The 22,161-nt window shown below is 43.1% G+C and overlaps 1 protein-coding gene across 2 annotated transcripts in view; it reads right to left on the minus strand.

Annotated features, from left to right (window-relative positions):
- SLC16A1 (solute carrier family 16 member 1) overlaps window positions 1-21,890 on the minus strand; it is a 46,503-nt gene extending 24,613 nt beyond the window's left edge. The window contains exon 1 of one of the 2 annotated variants that reach the window (XM_035122443.3): window positions 21,626-21,890. The gene's annotated coding sequence lies outside the window, so the exon portion shown is untranslated. The remainder of the gene's footprint in view (window positions 1-21,625) is intronic. The other variant, XM_035122441.3, reaches the window with a different exon arrangement.
- Between the last annotated feature and the right edge of the window lie 271 nt (window positions 21,891-22,161).

The raw sequence follows: 22,161 nt of genomic DNA on the forward strand, positions 1-22,161 counted from the left end.
AATACTTGCTTATGGCTTAATGTGTCAAAGCATTGTCTCAGTAGCACTAAAAGCGAGGGAGCACCCATAAGGAGTACCTTGGTTTTAAACCCTCTTTTGCTATGCAAATACTGATACTGAATGCATTAGAAGTTTTCCAGAGCTGGTCAGAGTTTCAGTAAATTCAGCTCAAGTGACACTGTGCTAGTTTATTGCTTTTTAGCCCCTAAGGCAAATTTGTTGTATACACTGTTTTGCAGGCTTATTTCCAGGCGTGTGGGGCTCATTTCCTTCTCCAGTCTAACATGAAAGAGAAAAGGCAATAGCCAGTTCAGACAGCAACTTCTACATGCAAAGTTTAAAGCACAACTTGTAAAGTCTCCAGCTTCATTTGGAAAACACTGCTACGTGTCAGACGTGCTTGGAAGTGGAATTCAGAGATACTAGCCAAGGATAGTTATTTTAAAAGCCGCATTTACAGTAAATAAGATGGTTGAGTCAAATGTGATGCTGTAAATGAATAAAAAGCATTTTTCCAGACTCTACAAATAAATGTTGGTACAAAGAGAAGAAAACACGAAGTTTCTACTTCAATTAGGGTGTTGAAGCAAAGCAGAAATTCCCAGGATGTTGCACAACAGGTTTTTAACTGTGCCACTTTATGAAGAAGCAAACTATGAAAGTGCTGTGTAATTCTACAATTATAAAGTACTGTAAACTCAGCAACATAATTATCTGACATAGAATTCTCTTTACAATTCTTTAGTGGAGAACACAGTAACAACTTTCTCGTATCTAAGTCTAGGAAGGAACACTCAGCTCCACATCTTGGAAACACACAGTTGTGTTTCCCACTCGCTAATGTACAGGACAGCGCCACCACAGAATATGGTACTGTATTCAAGAAAGCTACTACCATCCATCCATTCATTTATTTTATTTTACATTACATTAGATTTATATACCATCATAAGATCTCAGAGAGGTTCACAAGATAAAGTCCTACCTCACAAGGTTGTTGTGAGGATAAATTGGGGAGAACTATGCATGCTCCCTTGAACTCCTTGGAGGACAGGGTGCATTCTAAATGTAATGAATAGTAAGATTTCTACCATCCCAGAGAGAATCATGATCACCATATGAGCAGTTAAGTTTCATGTTCCTATGAGTTTTTCCATGAGATGGAATAATCTTGTTTATGGGAAGGAGTTTGTGCTGTCACCCAGTAACAGAAATGGTGCAACACAATCCTACACAGGTTTATTCAGAAATTGACCCCCACTGTGCTGGTGGGACCAGTAGTTAGGAAAATCACAGGATTGCAATGCTGAGTAAACACATGCAATTCTTAAGGCTGGGGATAGCCCAATGCAGTCTTCTATCCTGCCAGCAGGAGCCCTACCAGGTCATTACAGGAACAAACAATGCACTTCCTGTTCATTTGAAGGATTTCCACCCATCCACCACCCCCACACACAATTTCCCTCCCATGTACAACAATGAGAAGGAAACAGCTCCTAGGCTAGGATGATGTTCCCTTGGTTTAGGGGGTTTATCATGGAGGGGGGCACTGGGAAGGAATTTGACCCAAGCCTCCCTACTCCCTGAAAAATGCCTCCTGCACACCACCTTTTTGTCTTGCCCTACCTTTACCTTCACTAATCCTATTGTTCTACAAAACTATGAATACAGAAACAACCCCTTCAGTGCTAAGTTTCAAGAAGTTCACTGAACAGAATAGAAACAATATTTTTCTGATGTTTGGAGTAGACAGTATTTAAGTTTTTCATGTGTAGGCTGGGCTGACAGTCTAAGTTTCTTAATATATATATATATATTGTTTTTGTTTAGCCAAATTAGTTAACAAACATGGATGTTTGTTTAAGCAAATAACATATGCTGTAATGTTATTGTTTCAGTTGAATAAATCTATTTAAATTGTTATTGTTAAGGTAATGATTATTTTCCTCCTTCCTAAGTACAACTGTAAAGTTGTCCAAATATGAATGATTAACCTATTAAACTGGGGATAAAAAACTAATATGAAAAGTTGTTATTCTAAAAATCTTCATCTACTTGCATATTAAAGTTATACCAGCAAGAATTAGTCTTTATGTAGAAAACTATGATTTAAATCAAGCCTTACTGACTAGTGATTTAAATCGTGATTTAAATCGTGATTTAAATCAAATCCACCCTGCCTCCGAGTTCCATTGACACTCTCCACTCTCAGAGAAATCCCACATGTCCTATCCCCCTGCCCACCCACCCACCCTCCCAGGGACCTTGGAATTGCAGTGCCCACTGACTAAATCTGTATGCATCTGCATACAAACAAAGCTGTTGTGAAATATATCATTAACTTTTTCCAGCTTTTCTATAGTGCAGACAGAAGGAGGCACAAGTATGAAGTACCTCTGTGTCACCAAATGTTTTCTCAAAATCCAGCCCCTTCATTAAAAACTTTGCAAATTAGTACCATATTTATTAACAGCTAGTAACTTCCTTATCAGTGCAGGAACACAGGATCACATGTAAGCAGCCTTCAACAAGCCCAGTACAGTGGTACCTCGGGTTACAGGTGCTTCAGGTTACGTGTTTTCAGGTTACGGACCGCAGGAAACCCAGAAGTACCGGAAAGGGTTACTTCCAGGTTTCATCGCTCACACATGCACAGAAGCGCTAAATCACATATGCGCAGAAGCACCAAATTGCATCACGCACGTGTGCAGACACAGCACTGCAGGCTACGAACGCTGTGGGTTGCAGACGTGCCTCCGGCATGGATTATGTCCGCAACCCAAGGTTCCACTGTACCATATTTACTTGCACCATCTTATCTAGAGAGACAGTGTTGTCCTGTGTTTGTCAACTATTTTGCTACAGAAGCTTAGCTTTGTTTGGACCAAAGTTTCAGTAGGTGTTAGCTGTACATAAACAAGCTAATGAATATGGAGCATAACATGCCCATCTCCAGGGGCCCAGCTGTGCATGCCATTCACAGCCTTGACTTGCAGTAATGTTAGCTAGGCACTGCTCATAACATTGCTCCATAACTTGGCTGAACAAATGGAACAGTTGGAAATTTTAAGTTTCTGACTAAGTCTATATTTTTTTTAAAAAAACACCAAGCATATATCTATCTTGGAGGAAGATACTTCAGCAGTAATACCTAGGCCTCTGCTTAAAAAAGGGGAGAGGGTCTCCATGGACCCTCATTAAGTGGGAAGTTACAGAACAATGTCTAGCTTCTCCTTTCTAGTCAGAAGTCATTATAACAAGCTATGGCCAAGCAGCTTCAGGCACTCATGAATAGAATGGATTTTGGCTCGACTTCAGGGCAGAAAGTGCCTTTGTCTTCCTAGTCAACAGTCTGTACAGTATTGGTAAATAGGGGAAACATGGGTTTTGGCTCGACTTCAGGGCAGAAAGTGCCTTTGTCTTCCTGGTCAACAGTCTGTATTGGTAGATAGGGGAAACATGGGTTTTGGCTCGACTTCAGGGAAGAAAGTGCCTTTGTCTTCCTGGTCAACAGTCTGTATTGGTAGATAGGGGAAACATGGGCCAGTTACAAGCCAATTGTGCACTTCTATTTTTCCAGAAGGTTGATCCTGAAGGTGGTGCTGAGAGACTACTGTTCCTTTTCATGGGAGAGATCCAGCAAGGGATCCACAGGGATCTACTGTATTATGAAGCTAACTGTACCTGGGGACTGGGGTCAAAGTCTATTTGGTATGCTCCCTTCTTGTATTCTCATCAAAGACAGGTGAGTCAGTGGGTGCCCTGAACATCTTTCTAAAATCAGTGAGATACTCAATCCAGACTTACAAAGGTTGGCGCACTGCCTAGAGTGGCAGGATATATGCTGATCCTGGTTGGTGTCACAGTTGGTAAAAATCAGATTCACAAACCAGGAATTCCTCTAGATCCAAGTTTGCTTCTGGCATCCATAGCTGTAGGTGCTTTTGTAGGTTTGCTTCCTGGATACTTTTTTGTTCTGCTAGCTATAATTTTGTTTCCAGTCAAAATCAAAGGTGCAAGCCAACAAATTTAAGTCCAGCTATGCATCTTCATATCACGCACACAGAGAGATAAACAGTTGGAATTGAGCGACAAGGCCCTTCTCTAGGTGTCACCAGATTTGCTCTACTGGCCCATTCAAGAAGGTCATAAACATTTTCAGCTTTTTATATAAATGATTTGGCCACAATGTACATGATGCAAGTTGCTCCATTTGCTTTATTTCAAATTATGGCTATGAAGTCTATCCTAATTAACTATTGTTGGGTTTGGGAGAGTCAATTTAATTGCAAGCATTAAACTAAAAGACATTGGAATCAATATTTACCAGACACTGGCAGTAGTATCAAAATAATTAAAACATGAAAACATATCTAAAGTTTTACTGGAGTGGGTAAATAACAAACTCTGTTCTATATGGCAAGCAGGGTATTTCTCTTATCAGTTCATAAAGCAATTACCCTACACTGCCTCTGCTGCACAAGATTGGTTTACATAGTGCTTCTTGAATAGGTTTAAATGCCTTTTATCTGGCTATGTGCACTTTTCAAATAGAGCTGTGTCACCACCCTATCTGCAGAGGAAAGCCTCTCCCCAGTTAATTGGATAGGTTAAAAGAAAAACCTGTAAGGCAGTTAAAAGGGGACAAACTTCTTGCTCAACAGGAAGAAAACGTCTGAAAAGAACAAAATCTCAATAGCATTTATCTGAACAGGCACAAGTTGAAATAAAACTCATCATAGTCACTTTCCCCTTTTGTTTAATCTGACAAAAATAATTTGTTTCACAAGTGGAGAAATTGCTCAGCCCCCTTGGCTAGAAGAAAATCTGGCTCTGCCTGGTATACGTGACTATCTGGGGCTTGTAAGGGCTCAGCACCACACAATAGACAATTGAGGGCCTCCTTGGTTATTGCAAAGCTCACAGGGTGAACTAAGGTCAGCAATAGGCAGACAGAGAACTACTGAGGGTTTTTCAACATTCCTTTTCACATCAGCCACAGCATATCCCATAAGCAACCTGAAAAAAAGAGGTGTTCTTTGAGTGGTCAGTCTCTGAACTTGGGTAAAGGAAAGGCAGAAGACTGATAGATGTTTACAAAAGTGGTAGCAGTGCCTCACCTTCACAAGAACAATGCCAGCACTTTAGATTCATAGTAGGTAAATATGTTTTTAGGCCATCCAATGTGATACATAATAGTGACTAGGCTTTCCGGTTTTCCTGCTGGACATTAATCTAAGCAGGAGTGGGGAGGGGAAAGGTGGCTTGGCGTAAAAATATATTATGTCTGCATTGGTCTGTCTTAAGATGAAGGGTAGGAAGAACAACCTTAATAGATTAGGCAGTGGTTCTCAAACTTTTTACTCCGGGCCACACTTTCAGAATAAAAATTTGCTCGTGCCACACTGAATTTCTTTACTGATGAGAAATACATTGGAAAAGGAAAAGAAACAACTCCTAGCAGTGCTTGATTTATAACACAGAACACAACTGCTTTATAATATGACTATGGGACATCCAGAAAGTATAAAACAACACAGCTACCTAAGAACATGAATCATTCCCAAAATATTGTTACGTATATACTCGAGTATAAGCCGACCTGAATATAAGCCGAGGCACCTACTTTTACCTCAAGAAAACCTGGGAAAACTTATTGACTCGAGTATAAGCCGAGGGTGGGAAATGCAGCAGCTACTGGTAAATTTCAAAAATAAAAATAAATACCATCCTATGCCTTTCCCAGCTGCCGGTGGCGGGCTGGGGGGAGAAGTGGCGAGGAAGGATACCTTCCTCGCCGCTTCTCCCTCCCTGCCGCCTCGCACAGAGCAGGCATAGGACGGGGGTTCGGAGAGTTGCAGCGCAGCGCTTCTCCAAACTCCCAGTCCTGTGCCTTTCTCCGCCACCCCCCGCCTCACTCGAATATAAGCCGAGGGCGGCTTTTTCAGCACATTTTTGGTGCTAAAAAAGCAGGCTTATACTCGAGTATATATGGTATACTCTTCTCCAGCACTCTGTTCAAACAGTGATTCTGGATCACAACTAGGATTGTCCTCAGTATCACTTGACACTCTTGCTCCCATTTTGAAAAGATATTTATCTATATTCTACAAATAATAATAATATAATTGATATGATACTATACTACACTGAAAAGTTTAAATGTTTCTTTGATTGGTCTTGAATCTTCCTGCCACACTTGCCCATCCTCTTCTGCCATACCATTTGAGAACCAATAGATTAGGCTTTCCTAGGTGCTATGCAAGGTTCAGGCTATAGCTAGAGAAACTGAGATGAAGAAACAAAATCCAATAGAGACATTAAGTTCTGGAATAAGGTTACCAGATGTCCCCGTTAACTGGGGAAAGTACCCAGATTTACAAATCAGTCCCCATACAAAATCCATTGAAGTTGAAAAATGTCCCCGGATTCATTGGAAAAAAATATGGTAATCTTATTCTAGAACAGAGATGGGGAACCTGTGACTTCCATATGTTGCTGGACTATACTGCCCATCATCCCAGAGTACTAGCCAATAACAGCTGGAGCGCCACAAGTCCCCCATCCCTCTATGAGAGGTTAATTTGCACATATTTGTGCAGTGCTGGTTGTTGCTGGTTGTAAAAATGGCACTACTTTTTAAGGAATTGCATATACTTCCTTCAAACAGCATCTGGAACAACTATTTACTCCTCAGCCAATTGAAATCAAAGAATTAGATCACATTATAAGTCAGATTCTGTTAAAATATCAAACGATTTCTTGAGAAGCAAATAAAGAGCTATTTATTTGTTAGTTGTTTGGGGCATCATCTGCACTGCCAGAACATATAAACTATAACTGGTACCTCAAAAACTTCTACATAAAAAGAAATTCTCCACTTTTGTTGCTGGACAGTGTTGAGATACTTTATTTAAACAGTACTCTAAGAATTCAGAATATATTGATTCTAATGAATTAGTATATGTTTAAAGATTATCTACAAAGTATTTTATAAAGTTCTTCTGAAATGTTGTAGTTTTTTTTACTGGGATAATAAAATTGGATGTTTATGAGGGTGACAAGGAGTTCCACCTTCTGGTACATGTAATGCACTATAAAATGTTCACAACTGCGTATTTAAAATGCTCTCCCCTGGCTTAAAAACAAAGAATACAGAAATGGGGTGGAATGGGCTTATGGATAAACACACAACTGGCACAGACCAAAAGTTTCATTTAGTAGTCTTCCAGGTAGTTTCCTTCAAAAGTTATGCTTAAACATCCTTCTCAGGGACACCTCTAAATTCATACTTTTATGGTAAGTGTACAACTCTTGAGTTGAGAACACAAACAGTTTGATGCTAGGCAGCGTTATAGAAACTGAGATGTGAAAGCTAGGAGCTGAATGGCGCCTTAAACCTAGGATATGGGCACAATAACGGAATGTTTAGGCACACTTTTTAATAACTAGAATACAAAGCTGAAAATTAATGAATGGCAGCTAAAATATTATGTTCCTTTTTCACACAGTCTAGTCCTTCCCCTGCCCACCCCCTTAATATTCTTAAAGGGGTCTCTTTTCCAGCCTTTGGATTGTAGCTGGAAGTGGGGAGTCAGAAAAAGGTCCTCCTTGCCTTCCACTCTGCAGTTTTAATCTGAAATCTTAGGCACAGTAATGCGTCCATTGCTCAGAAACTGTTTGCGCTAAAGAAATTGCCTATCACAAAATGTGCCTAGAACAATGAGAGTTTCAAACACTGATGCTAGGTGATTTTAGTACTAAAATGCACAGAGGGGGGAAACTCCACACAACTAAACTCACATCTAGGTGCCGAGATAAATCTGTTCTACAGCAGCATTTCAGATAGCGGGCCTTGGGATACTTTCAGGAATGTTACTTACAGTGCCACAGCCTCCTCAGTGCCTGATTTGCCTGTTCCCCTGCTCTCCCAGGCATGCCTGCTTAGTCCTTTTACAGTGGTACCTCTGGTTACATATTTAATTCATTCCAGAGGTACGTTCTTAAGCTGAAACCATTCTTATCCTGAGGCACGCTTTCGCTAATGGGGGCTCCCGCTGCGCGCGCCCCTCCAACACACAATTTCCGTTTGCATCCTGGGGCAATGTTTGCAACCAGGAGCAGGTACTTCCGGGTTAGCGGAGCTTGCAACCTGAAGCGATCGTAACCAGAAGCGTTCGTAACCAGAGGTATCACTGTATTGGATCAGCACCTCCTTGCATGCTCTGATAGGAAAGGGCCAGAGAAAGTGTTGAACTTATAGCGAGAGATAAAAAGTTAATATATAACAGCAAACAGGAACAACAGACAGGGAATGATTAAAGAGGGGAAAGAAGTTATAAGAAATGAATGTAAAATGACCAGGAAGACAAGAAGCTGACACTTTGGGAGAGTGGGTGTTAAGGTACAAAATGAATGGGAAAGGAGAACAGAAGAAGCTTCATGCGGTGGGTGAAAATACTTTGAGAAGCATGTGAGGGTGGAAAGAGAACAATAGAGCTTCTGGATTAGCAATTCTGCATAAAACAGGGGTCGGCAAGGCTTAGGGCATGGGCCAGGTCACTCCTGGTGGAGATACTCCGTGGGCCAGACCAGCACAGTGTGATGCTGGAAATCACGCCTGCGTAAAAGCGATTTCCGGCACTGCGGACATGCGAAGACATGATTTCCAGCATCTGGGCCTACGCTGAAGCGATTTCCGGAGCTGTGGAAGAGTCCCCGTGTTGTGCTGCACCGGTTTAGCGCAGCACGCAGGGACTCACCAAGCGGGCGGCTTGTGGGTTGCTTAAAAATGGCCTCCATGGGCCTTAGGTTGCCGACCCCTGCCCTAAAATGAGGAAGCTGCCACAAGAACTGCAGAACAAATGACTGTGCTTTTCATGAGTTAAGTACCGGTAGCTCTTTGCCAGAGGGAAGAGATAAAGCAGGTATCAGTAGGAAATGATTATGCCAAATGCTTCTTCCATGTGCCACCACTGGCTGCCCCGCTGATGGTGGCTTGATGCACCCCATGGCTATCCCCTCCCACTCAATCCATGCAGTGGGGGTGACTCTGCTTTCTCTCCTCCTCCGCTCCCCCCCCCAAGCCTGATCTGCACTCACCCCACCCACAGGATCTCCGTAGCTGCTTCTTCCCTCATCCCCATGCCTGATCTCCAATTTCAGACATTGTGATATATTGCAATGGTTAGCTGCTGATATATCACAATGTTGAAAACCAGGTATCGCTCAGCCCTAGTCTGTTACTTTTTTGTACAGCATACCTGAATTTGTTGCTCATTATCCTTTGCTTATTATCCATTGCTTTTTGTTCAAAAATTGCTCTGCAGAGGTAACTTACTAGAGAGTAGGGGGTCTGTGGCTTGGCTTTTGAAAAATAGAGGAACCTCAGTAATTAGCTAAGTGGGAACCACTGGCCTAGATAATAATGAGGCTAGAAGAGGAAAACTGTCACAGAAGCTAACCAAAAGAATGAGGGCAAGAGAAGGCGAACTGGAAAAATGGAATAATCAGAGGAAAGGTGCACACAGGTAGGAGCTGCAGGGGAGAGAGGCTGAGGTTCATGTGAAGGTTTAAAAGGAAGTGATAGAGGCTATCATTGGCTACTAACCATGGTGACTGTGCTCTATCTTACTTGAGGCAATATGCTTCTGAATACCACTTGTTGGAAGCTGCAAAGCAGGATTGTGCTCTCCTGTGCTCAGGCCCTGCTCGGGGGTTTCCCACAGGCATCTGGGTGACCACTGTGAGAACAGGATGCTGAACTAGGTGGGTCTGATCCAGCAGGCTCTTCTTATATTCTGCTGTATTACCAATCCAGCAAAATTACTGGAAATCAAGCACAAAGTAACATGACTGTCTACCTCATTCAAGCTGAAATCAAGGTTTAAGAATTTTAGGTTCTGAAAAAATATTCCAAATCAGAAAAATAAATCTCCATTGTATTAATGGGAAATCTCTCAGGTAGCAGTTTAAAGCAATGTGTCCAGATCAGCGGCACAGCAATGGGCATGGCCCCACAGTATGCCAACATCTTCATGGCAGATTTAGAACGTTTCCTAAACTTCTACCCACTCAAACCTCTCTTGTACCTGCAATACATTGACAATATTTTTATTATCTGGACACATGGTCAACAGACGCTGGACACCTTCCACCAGACATTCAATGACTTTCACCCCGCCATCAACCTAACAATGAACCAATTTATGCAAGAAATACATTTTTGGACACGACTATAAAAATACAGGATGGGCGTATAGACACCACCTTATACTGTAAACCAACTGACCAACAAACATTGGGTTCTTATCTCATTATACATGATAAAGCTATTTTTAGCCATCTCACCCCTTGCTTTTTCTTGTAAGACCAACTGTAGTCGTTAACAGTCGTCAACAAGTTTACCACACCTATCAACCAATCACCCATTCCCACCACCCTTCTGAGTAATACCCCTCCCCACCCTCTCACTATATATAAGGGTCTGGTGACTTCTGTTTCAGTGTATCTGAAGAAGTGTGCATGCACACGAAAGTTCATACCAATGACAAACTTAGTTGATCTCTAAAGTGCTACTGGAAGGATTTTTTTTTATTTTGTTTCAACAGTCTTGCCATGTTAACTTTACCTGCTCTGAGAAGTCATCTCAAGATCAAAGTACAACAGAACGTGTGCAAACAAATCTATTTTCATCTCAAACACTAGGAACTGGCTTCCAGATCAAGTGAATAAGGCAATGAATGTTATAAAGATAATTTTAGATTTCCCCCCAGTATTATATTATTGTTTAGTTAGAGTCCTAAAGGTAAAGGTAAAGGGACCCCTGACCATTAGTTAATTCTCACAATGATTACATCTAGTGCACATCAGGTTGACGGTATCCAAAACGACCCAGAGAGAGACTTATTCAATACAAGCATAAGTCTAAATTACGCCTCATGATTGTGACTACCGGTAGGAACTGATGCAGTTTTGCAAGCTATATGCTGTGGCACAGCACAGCATAGCTAGCCAAAAACAGAGATAGCCTGAATTGAACTCCCTTATTCTGCTGGTTTATAGCAGAAGCAAGAGTTTAATTAGTATGAATAGTGCAATTTGTTTTTATAACTCAGCATGTTCAAAGTTACAGGGAATGAAATAAAAGCTTCAGATTTCCACTAAAGAAAAACTGACTTAGAATCAAGATACCCATAAGCAAAATTATATTTTTTCCCGTCAGTTGTGAAGCATCTCAAGACAAGAGTTCAGGACTAGAAATCATCATCAAGATGGAAGCATTCACCCTGCTTCCAAGGTTATGGTACAATTCCAAAATACACTCAGAATTCAAATGTATTAATAAAGATACTCTCAACACAGGATTCATTTACTGTATGTTCATGTTATCCCACAAATCTCAAGAGGCGCATAGAACAATAAGTGGCAACCACACAGCTGGTAACAATTGAGGAAAGATGGCTGATGCCCTTGTATTTCATTCCCATGTAATGCCTGAAGAGGATTGTGATACGTTAAGATGGAATCCTGTCCCATGTAAGTAATGTTTTGTTGGCTGGGGCTGAAAAGATTTGTAGTACAGACTATCTAGAAGGCACCAAGATGACAAAGCCTGCCATAGGTTGTACATGGGACCGTCTATTCATTGGGTGCAGGAGAGAGAATGAACTCTGTGCTATAATGTATAGAACCTTCATATTGCAGTTCTATTTAATGAGGTGTTCAATGTATCTCTTGTTTAAATTACTATAGATTTTTATTTGACCTTCCATGGTTCTCATTTCTAGATTTATTAGAGATTATAAACCAATGGATTCATCTTTATGTGGATATACTGCAGTGTGGCTCAACGCCCTGACAGAATGTTTTTATCTTGTAGAGCCACTCAGTACAATTGTTCCCATTGGCAGCACTTGGTTGAACAGGTTGGTTTTAATTAATTTTGGCACATCTTAAATATTAGAAGTCTTAAATATTAGAAATCTCTATGTGGGACAAGAAGCTACAGTTAGAACTGGATATGGAACAACTGATTGGTTCAAAATTGGGAAAGGAGTACGACAAGGTTGTATACTGTCTCCCTGCTTATTTAACTTATATGCAGAATTCATCATGCGAAAGGCTGGACTAGATGAATCCCAAGCAGGAATTAAGATTGCCGGAAGAAATATCAACAACCTCAGATATGCAGATGACACAACCTTGATGGCAGAAAGTGAGGAGGAATTAAAGAACCTTTTAATGAGGGTGAAAGAGGAGAGCGCAAAATATGGTCTGAAGCTCAACATCAAAAAAACCAAGATCATGGCCACTGGTCCCATCACCTCCTGGCAAATAGAAGGGGAAGAAATGGAGGCAGTGAGAGATTTTACTTTCTTGGGCTCCTTGATCACTGCAGATGGTGACAGCAGTCACGAAATTAAAAGACGCCTGCTTCTTGGGAGAAAAGCAATGACAAACCTAGACAGCATCTTAAAAAGCAGAGACATCACCTTGCCGACAAAGGTCCGTATACTTAAAGCTATGGTTTTCCCAGTAGTGATGTATGGAAGTGAGAGCTGGACCATAAAGAAGGCTGATCGCCGAAGAATTGATGCTTTTGAATTATGGTGCTGGAGGAGACTCTTGAGAGTCCCATGGACTGCTAGAAGATCAAACCTATCAATTCTTAAGGAAATCAGCCCTGAGTGCTCCCTGGAAGGACAGATCGTGAAGCTGAGGCTCCAATACTTTGGCCACCTCATGAGAAGAGAAGAATCCTTGGAAAAGACCCTGATGTTGGGAAAGATTGAGGGCACTAGGAGAAGGGGACGACAGAGGACAAGATGGTTGGACAGTGTTCTCGAAGCTACGAACATGAGTTTGACCAAACTACGGGAGGCAGTGCAAGACAGGAGTGCCTGGCGTGCTATGGTCCATGGGGTCACGAAGAGTCGGACACGACTAAACGACTAAACAACAACAACAACAACAAATATTAGAAGTAAATGTAGTTAGCACAGATTAACAAAAAACTAACCTATTCAGGCACCAGCTAGATCAGGGGTCCCCAGACTTACCCGCCTTTGGGCCGGTGCCCGCCGTGCCAATTGCGCGGCGGGTCGGAGGGCGGGGGAGTGTGCGCGCAGTGGGCCGGAGAGTGGGGGAGTGCGCGCCAGTGCGCATGCACACACCCATTTACTGGCGCGGTGAAAAAAATCGCCGAAAATTGTTTGTGCGCATGCGTGTGGGCCTCCCCGACCCGGAAGTGCACCTCCCCCGACCCGGAAGTGCACCGGAAATGACCTCTTCTGGGTCGGGAGAGGCCCATACGCATGCGCAGAAACGATTTTCGGCGATTTTTTCCAGATCTGGAATGGCGCCGCCGCGCAGCGCGTCGCAAGAGCGGGCGTCGCGGGGCCGGATTGGGAGGCCAATTGGGCCACATCTGGCCCGCGGACCGTAGTCTGGGGACCCCTGAGCTAGATAGATCTCCTATTCACAGAACAGCATCTCTGTAACCAGGCCTTTATTCCACACAGAAATTAGAAGTTTCTCTGCCTTATTAGGACTGACTTCTAGAACCATGTTTTACACCAGTTCAGTTTACTCTGTGATCTTTACAATTCAGTTCAGTCTATTCCGATAGTTTAAAATGGGAAAACGTAGGTAACAGTTACCAATACCTTATATAACCCAGTTGCATCATGCAAAACATGCTGACAGTTCAGGAATTTATTTGTGCTAGGACTCACTACCCTTTCCAAATTACTCATCTAAACAAACCCTGTTCATTCAAATAAAAGACTTGAAATGCTTAGGCCTCCAGCTCCAGGAAAATTAAAAACAGTTTTGTAGATCCATTCCCCTACAACAGATGAAAACTTTTTTGAAATGTTGAATAAAGTCAATAAATTAAGGCATACCAATATATACCCTTAAATCTTTTGCATAGAAAATGATGCAAATCAGTATAAAAACAGTATACATCCAACAGTAAAAATCTTAAAAAATTAAAAGAATAGGCATTAGGACAACCTGCTATCCTGAATGCCAAAACATGGGTCAAGCAACAAATCCAACCACGGGGAAATAAATAAATAAACCAAAGGAGGTGCCTGGCCACCCAAAGCCTTGAAATCCTTTCCTTGTTTTACAGTGTGTGCTCCAAAATTAGAAGCAGTGTGAATAATTTTCCACAGGGACAGGGTTTCTTACAATATATTCTGGTGTATGAGTTATCTTGTTTGAACTGTCTTCCTGGTCCTAGTCAAAACAGCCCTGCTTCAAATTCCTTCTGCAACACCATACTTTGATCATATGATAGTTAAGGGGACAGGAAGGTATTGCAATGGGGGCACTCTTTCTCTGTTATGACCCTACTCCTTTTACTTAATGTATGATGCCACTACTGTATACTGTACTGTGGTTTCTGCAGGAGAACTATAGGATCGGGCTGCCAAAGTGTTATATAAACCCTCACTACTGTGGGTTAGGCTTCAGTTAAGTAGTTAAGATTAAAACAGCTCAGTTAAAGATTTTAATCCACTAGCAGCTCTAGATTGCATGAGAAGCACAAGATTCATGGTTAATGCTCCCTAAGGGGCAGGAAGCTTTGCGTGAACAGTTCTCACTGTACAGCAAATCAGAGTTTCATTTGAATTACATTTCAAGTTGATCTACTGTAAAATTGTGTGAGTGGGAAGAAGTGAGCTTATCTATAGAATTGGCTGTTCGTGTTAATCATTGTGAAAAACGCTTAACTGCTTTTAAAACAATGCCAAATTATCCAAAGAATTGTTCCTACTGAAGTAAAGGAATTTCAAAATGTCGAACGTGACAGGATTTGGAGAGGCTTGTATTATGTTTGAATGTAATAATACAAAGAAATAATGTGGTCTATCTCTCCATGATCCATAACTGAGCGCAAAGCCAAAAACGAGTGGACTGTATCTCTTTCCAAAGGTTTGTTGGGAGGTCTGCATTTGGACCATAGCATAGGGGAGGGGCTTAAACATTTCCCCTTGCATCAAACATGCATTATTTTGTCAATAAAATCTCATCAGTTATTTGCAGAAGTTTAAAAGGAGTATAGGAGTACAATGCTGATTGTATAGATGGAGAAGCTCTATACAATCAGCAAAAACAAGACCTGGAGCTGACTGTAACTCAGATCATCAGCTTCTTATAGCAAAATTCCAGCTTAAACTAAAGAAAGTAGGAAAAACCACTGGGCCAGTAAGATACAATCTGAATCAAATCCCTTATGAATACACAGTGGAAGTGTGGAACAGGTTTAAGGATTTAGATTTGGTGGACAGAGTGCCTGAAGAACTATGGATGGAGGCTCGTAACATTATACAGGAGGCAGCAACGAAAACCATCCCAAGGAAAAGGAAATGCAAGAAAGCAAAATGGCTGTCCAACGAGGCCTTACAAATAGCGGAGGAGAGGAGGCAAGCAAAATGCAAGGGAGATAGGGAAAGATACAGGAAACTGAATGCAGATTTCCAAAAAACAGCAAGGAGAGATAAGAGGGTCTTCTTAAATGAGCAATGCAAAGCAATAGAGGAAAACAATAGAATGGGGAAAACCAGAGATCTGTTCAAGAAAATTGGAGATATGAAAGGAACATTTCGTACAAAGATTACCATAATCAAGGACAAAAGTGGTAAGGACCTAACAGAAGCAGAAGACATCAAGAAGAGGTGGCAAGAATACACAGAGGAATTATACCAGAAAGACATGGAGGTTTCTTACACCCCAGGTAGTGTGGTTGCTGACCTTGAGCCAGACATCTTGGAGAGTGAAGTCAAATGGGCCTTAGAAAGCACTGCTAATAACAAGGCCAGTGGAAGTGATGATATTCCAGCTGAACTATTTAAAATTTTAAAAGATGATGCTGTTAAGGTGCTATACCCAATATGCCAGCAGGTTTGGAAAACTCAGCAATGGCCAGAGGATTGGAGAAGATCAGTCTACATCCCAATTCCAAAGAAGGGCAGTGCCAAAGAATGCTCCAACTACCGCACAATTGCGCTCATTTCACACGCTAGCAAGGTTATGCTTAAAATTCTACAAGGCAGGCTTAGGCAGTATGTGGACTGAGAACTCCCAGAAGTGCAAGCTGGATTTCGAAAGGGCAGAGGAACCAGAGACCAAATAGCAAACATGCGCTGGATTATGGAGAAAGCTAGAGAGTTCCAGAAAAACATCTACTTCTGCTTCATTGACTACGCAAAAGCCTTTGACTGTGTCGACCACAGCAAACTATGGCAAGTTCTTAAAGAAATGGGAGTGCCTGATCACCTCATCTGTCTCCTGAGAAATCTCTATGTGGGACAAGAAGCTACAGTTAGAACTGGATATGGAACAACTGATTGTTTCAAAATTGGGAAAGGAGTACGACAAGGTTGTATATTGTCTCCCTGCTTATTTAACTTATATGCAGAATTCATCATGCGAAAGGCTGGACTAGATGAATCCCAAGCCGGAATTAAGATTGCCGGAAGAAATATCAACAACCTCAGATATGCAGATGACACAACCTTGATGGCAGACAGCGAGGAGGAATTAAAGAACCTTTTAATGAGGGTGAAAGAGGAGAGTGCAAAATATGGTCTGAAGCTCAACATCAAAAAAGCCAAGATCATGGCCACTGGTCCCATCACCTCCTGGCAAATAGAAGGGGAAGAAATGGAGGCAGTGAGAGATTTCACCTTCTTGGGCTCCTTGATCACTGCAGATGGTAACAGCAGTCACGAAATTAAAAGACGCCTGCTTCTTGGGAGAAAAGCAATGACAAACCTAGACAGCATCTTAAAAAGCAGAGACATCACCTTGCCGACAAAGGTCCGTATAGTTAAAGCTATGGTTTTCCCAGTAGTGATGTATGGAAGTGAGAGCTGGATCATAAAGAAGGCTGATCACCAAAGAATTGATGCTTTTGAATTATGGTGCTGGAGGAGACTCTTGAGAGTCCCATGAACTGCAAGAAGATCAAACCTATCCATTCTTAAGGAAATCAGCCCTGAGTGCTCCCTGGAAGGACAGATCGTGAAGCTGAGGCTCCAATACTTTGGCCACCTCATGAGAAGAGAAGAATCCTTGGAAAAGACCCTGATGTTGGGAAAGATTGAGGGCACTAGGAGAAGGGGACGTCAGAGGACAAGATGGCTGGACAGTGTTCTCGAAGCTACGAACATGAGTTTGACCAAACTGCGGGAGGCAGTGCAAGACAGGAGTGCCTGGCGTGCTATGGTCCATGGGGTCACGAAGAGTCGGACACGACTAAACGACTAAACAACAACAACAACAAAAGGAGTAAAGATTAACGCCTCTGAGACATTATCTAGCTTTACTCTCATTGTTCAGTTTACCTTCTGTTAAAAGAGAGTTGATATAATCCCATGATCAGCCAGATCTAACTATTTCATGGTATCTTTCCCAGCCACTGCACTTTCCCTCATTATAATCACTAGGGCTAGGCGATGAAGGCTGGTTTAAAGTAATATCACCAGTAATATGAATTTGAATCTATAGAGTAGGAAAGAGATACAGTGGTACCTCGGTTTACAAACACAATTGGTTCCGGAAGTCTGTACTTAACCTGAAGCAAACTTTCCCAATGAAAGTAATGGAAAGTGGATTAATCCGTTCCAGATGGTCCGTGGAGTACTTAAACTGAAGCGTACTTAACCTGAATCGAACTTTCCCATTGAAAGTAATGGAAAGTGGATTAATTTGTTCCAGACAGGTCCACGGAGAATTCAACCTGAAGCGTACTTAACCCGAGGTATAAGTGTAATTGGTTCCGGAAGTCCGTACTTAACCTGAAGCGAACTTTCCAATGGAAAATAATGAAAAGTGGATTAATCCGTTCCAGATGGGTCCACGGAGTACTTAAACTGAAAATACTCAAACAGAGGTGTACTTAAACCGAGGTATGACTGTACTTCTTCTAGCCTTGCACAGGCTCAGACACATCCATTTCATCTCAAAGTTTCCTCCGTCTTCCATTATTATGCTATTACCATGTGCAAAGACTCGAGCGGCCTCGTCGCCAGGGGACGAGGCCGGGGAGGCGGGGGCTCCGCCTAAGCCCCCCCCTGTCCCGCAGCTCCCCCCATGGCGGAGCCTCGGGCTGGGCCAAGCGCCCAGACGGTGAAACCTCTGTGGGACCCAGGTGGCGCTGTGGTTAAAGTACTGAGCCTAGGGCTTGCCGATCAGAAGGTCGGCGGTTCGAATCCCTGTGACGGGGTGAGCTCCCGTTGCTTGGCCCCTGCTCCTGCCAACCTAGCAGTTCGAAAGCACGTCAAAATGCAAGTAGATAAATAGGAACCTATTTATCTGCAGCTGCAGCGGGAAGGTAAACGGCGTTTCCATGTGCTGCTCTGGTTTGCCAGAAGCGGCTTTGTCATGCTGGCCACATGACCTGGAAGCTATACGCCGGCTCCCTTGGCCAATAATGCGAGATGAGCGCACAACCCCAGAGTCGGTCACGACTGGACCTAATGGTCAGGGGTCCCTTTACCCTTTACCTTTACAATTATGGAAATGCAGCATTACTTTAGGAAATGTTTTCCAAAGGAAAAAAGCTGAAGCCACCAGCCTTAAAAGGAGTAAATACATATACTGTATAAAAGATATGCGAAAAGATTAGTACCAAGGCAATGTGGGGCAAAAACTAGAACGAAAAGATACGTTGCAAAGTACACAGGTGCCAACACACCCTTATTTGTTCAGAACGCAACCAGCAGCAACACCAAGGAGGGCAAGGAACTCAGACTGTCAGGATGCAAAAAGTTTTATGGTACTATGGGCTACAAGGGAAATGAAACAAAAATAGGGAGTGTTTGGTAAACTGAAATAACAAGGTTGGTGGAAAAATATAGGTGATGCTGACCAGGTGTGCATGCCTAGAGCCAAGGTGGTAGATTCAAGGACACACAAAACATACTACATACTCAATGCTGCCTTGATTGAAACTTGGCCAGCTTATGATTGCAACATGATGCAACCAGAATGTATATTAGAGAGTTATCTGCAACTATGAGAAACGAAATGCCTCTTGGCACAGGCATATCCACAGCCAAGCTGTTACAACAGGACTGGAAAAATGGGCCAGAAGTTCTAAAGAATGCCTGCCTAAATCAAGGTTGTTCCTTCTCCCTTCACTGGCTGGCATGCATTCCTCCCCCAAAGGCTGTACCTGATATGGCAAAGTGCAAAGGAGTTATTTTGTTCCTTCTTTAACAACAGCCAGCTGCAAAACCAGACGGTGAACAGCACTACTATATTCTATTGGGCAGGTCTTCCTAAAGCTACTGCAACATTTCTGAAATGTGCAGAAATAGGTGCTTAACCACCATCAACATGGCTTAATCAAATACATGCAGAACTCAGACAGACACACATGCTGAGGCAAAGAGACACTGAACAGGTCACACAGCAAAACAATGAGCAATCATCCCGTTGCCTTAAACATAAAAATGAAATGGGTCTCCAGTACTCCAGTACAGGCCATTTGTTTTCTGTGGTATTATCATAGATGCCTGTGCATCCATGTCCCTCCAGCTTTCTAACTGCAGTCATGTTCCCATGATTGGCTGCTGTGTAATAAGATTCTCATCATCAAATTTGTAGGAAAGCAGTTACAAGGAGAGGTGACAGAATATAATAAATGTATTTCAAGTCACCCAATCACATTTGCTAGTATAAAGTTTTTAAAGGGTTTAGTAAGTACTGAAGTTGTAGAGGCAAAAAAGTTTGGAAACACCTTTCTGTATCTGGAAATACAGTGTGTTGCATAACAACCAATACATATTTTAATTAAAATTGAAGACATTAACAGCTTGAAAATGAAAAATGCAAGAGAATCTATCATAGTCATAACCTGATCATCTTTCTCACACAACAATGATTCAGTCCTATTGATAACTGTGCCTCAAGCTACGTAACCATCTGTAGTACTTTTCAAAAGATATAGAGACCTGGACAACTCCGTAACATAGTTTCCCCGATATAGAACTGAGATTCCATGACAATAGGTTCATACAACAAAACTCAGGTCATGCAAGAAATTGTTACCAAGGAAGGTGGTAAACAAATGCAAGAAATAACTAAAGCATTAAATAGGTGGGTAACTTGCTTTATTAAAAATTGTAAACAGAGAGCAACACAGAATTACTGGTTCCTTATTGGGAAGGTTTAACTGCTGAGCCATGCTTGTGCATGAAGAAAAAAACAACAGACAGTATAAAAGCTAACCTGATGTGTCAGCAGTCTTTAAGGTTCAAAATGTCACCAAAAGAAGGTACAGTAAACTAGGCAAATCACATTGTGAGAAAGTTGTCCTCCCCCAGTTCAAAGAGTGCCTATTTTGAAATGCTGATGAGCTCACACAAGAAACAGGCAAGGCTTTATTCCTAAAGGTTTGTTCCCTTTTCAAAAGATACAAGAGGTGATGCACTCAAGGAACAATGTTTGTTCATTTGCCACAACCAGAACTGCAAGCAGTCCCACATACCTGTTAGCATCATCTCACAAGGCAAGCTCACATCCTTGTATTCCACTGTAAGTACTGTAATCCACTGGTTCTAGACTTAAGAGTGGATTCACACTTGGTTGCCATCACTTGGAGGTTGCAACATCTAATGAAGACATCAGTGTGTGAAAGCCATCAAAGATAGAACTTTTAATTTACCACTTCACATTAAGTCCAACAAAAAGTATTTTAAGTCGAGGCAGTGCACACATTAAACTACAACCAAGCAGTGAGAAATCGAGGATTGTCAAGTATAATAGGACATTTAAAGGAATATGGTAAGCCCTCTCCCTCTTCTGCTGCAAATCATTTTGAGGGGAATTGCTAAGGCTGCCCAGTGTGGGCTAGATAAACTTATCTATATTCAAAACCTGCATCTCAGCGCTGAGAGATGCACGCCTGTGCAACAGGGAAGTCAGTTATCCTCTGATCTCTCTCAAGACAAATGCAGGCATACAAAGCAAGCAAGCCAGCCATGTGCATACCCAACTCTAACCCTTGTAAGATACATACCGGTAGCAGAAACATTAACTTTTTCGCCATGCACCCCCAAACCACCACATGCTGAATTCAAACAAAGAAGCTAGCCAACCAGTCCTCTCTCCTCCGCCCCCAAGCCCAGCAAATCCCCAGGAATCAGGAAACAGCCGAATGCAATGGCCCCTAACCCAAGCAGTCCTCACCTAAAGATAAAGCAATAAACTATCAACAACGGAACCCCCTTCCCCATGGGCAACGTGGCAGGATGGCCGGCCACCTTGGGCCTCTGACCTCCTCGGTTTAGTGCATCCCCCGGGGCTTAAAACTCTCCCCACAGCTCTGTGCCAGAACCACCCCACCGTCTCCACGCGCCCCTTCCACCTCGTGCCCGGCTCCCCAGGCTCGGGTCGCCCGTCCGCCCCCTCCCCCCTCTCCATTTCCCCGCGCTGCTGGTGCTACTCCGGGGCTGGCGGGCAGACTGAAAAGCTGCCCCCAACACGGCCGGCGGCCACCCCTTTCTGGCGCGCCACGTGGAGCGCCGCTGGCTCCTGCACCAGGAGCCCCGAGAGAGGACTTTGCCTCCCGCCTCCCCAGCCTGGCAGCCGAAGCCCTCCCTACCCGTTGCATGCAGCGGGACTCACACGACGCGCTCCTGCCCTTTCCCCACGCCGCGTCTCTCCTTCCACTCAGGCTCCCGAGCGCTACTCGCAGGCGCTCCCGCCCCCTCACGCACTATAACGGGCCGGGCGGGGAGCCTGCCTGCGGCGAGGAGGAGGAGCCGAGAGGCAAAGGGCGGGCTTTCGCGCCGGCGGGTCAGAGGGAGAGAGAGCGGCTTGACCAGCTGGCCTCCCCCACCGACCGCAAAGAAGCAGAGGCTGTCCTTATAGGAGAGAGAGAGGCGCCTTTGTGTGTGAGAACTTGCCTGAGGGGGGAGCCTTTTTGTAGCGAGGGCGCTGCTTGCGAGGAGAGGCGGGGAAATATCCACGAGGAGCAAGTGGAAAGTGGCGTTTCTGCACGTAGAAGCTGGCGGCGGCGTTGCCAGAAAGGAGCGGGGCAGCGAGACCCGACAGTGGGCTCCTCAGTCTCTCTCAGTAAAGGATCGACACAAGGGCCCCTTATTATTAACTGGCATTTTTAAAAAACAATGGTTATGG

Source organism: Zootoca vivipara, chromosome 7, assembly GCF_965207765.1.
Source record: "Zootoca vivipara chromosome 7, rZooViv2.hap1.1, whole genome shotgun sequence".
NCBI lineage: Eukaryota > Metazoa > Chordata > Lepidosauria > Squamata > Lacertidae > Zootoca > Zootoca vivipara.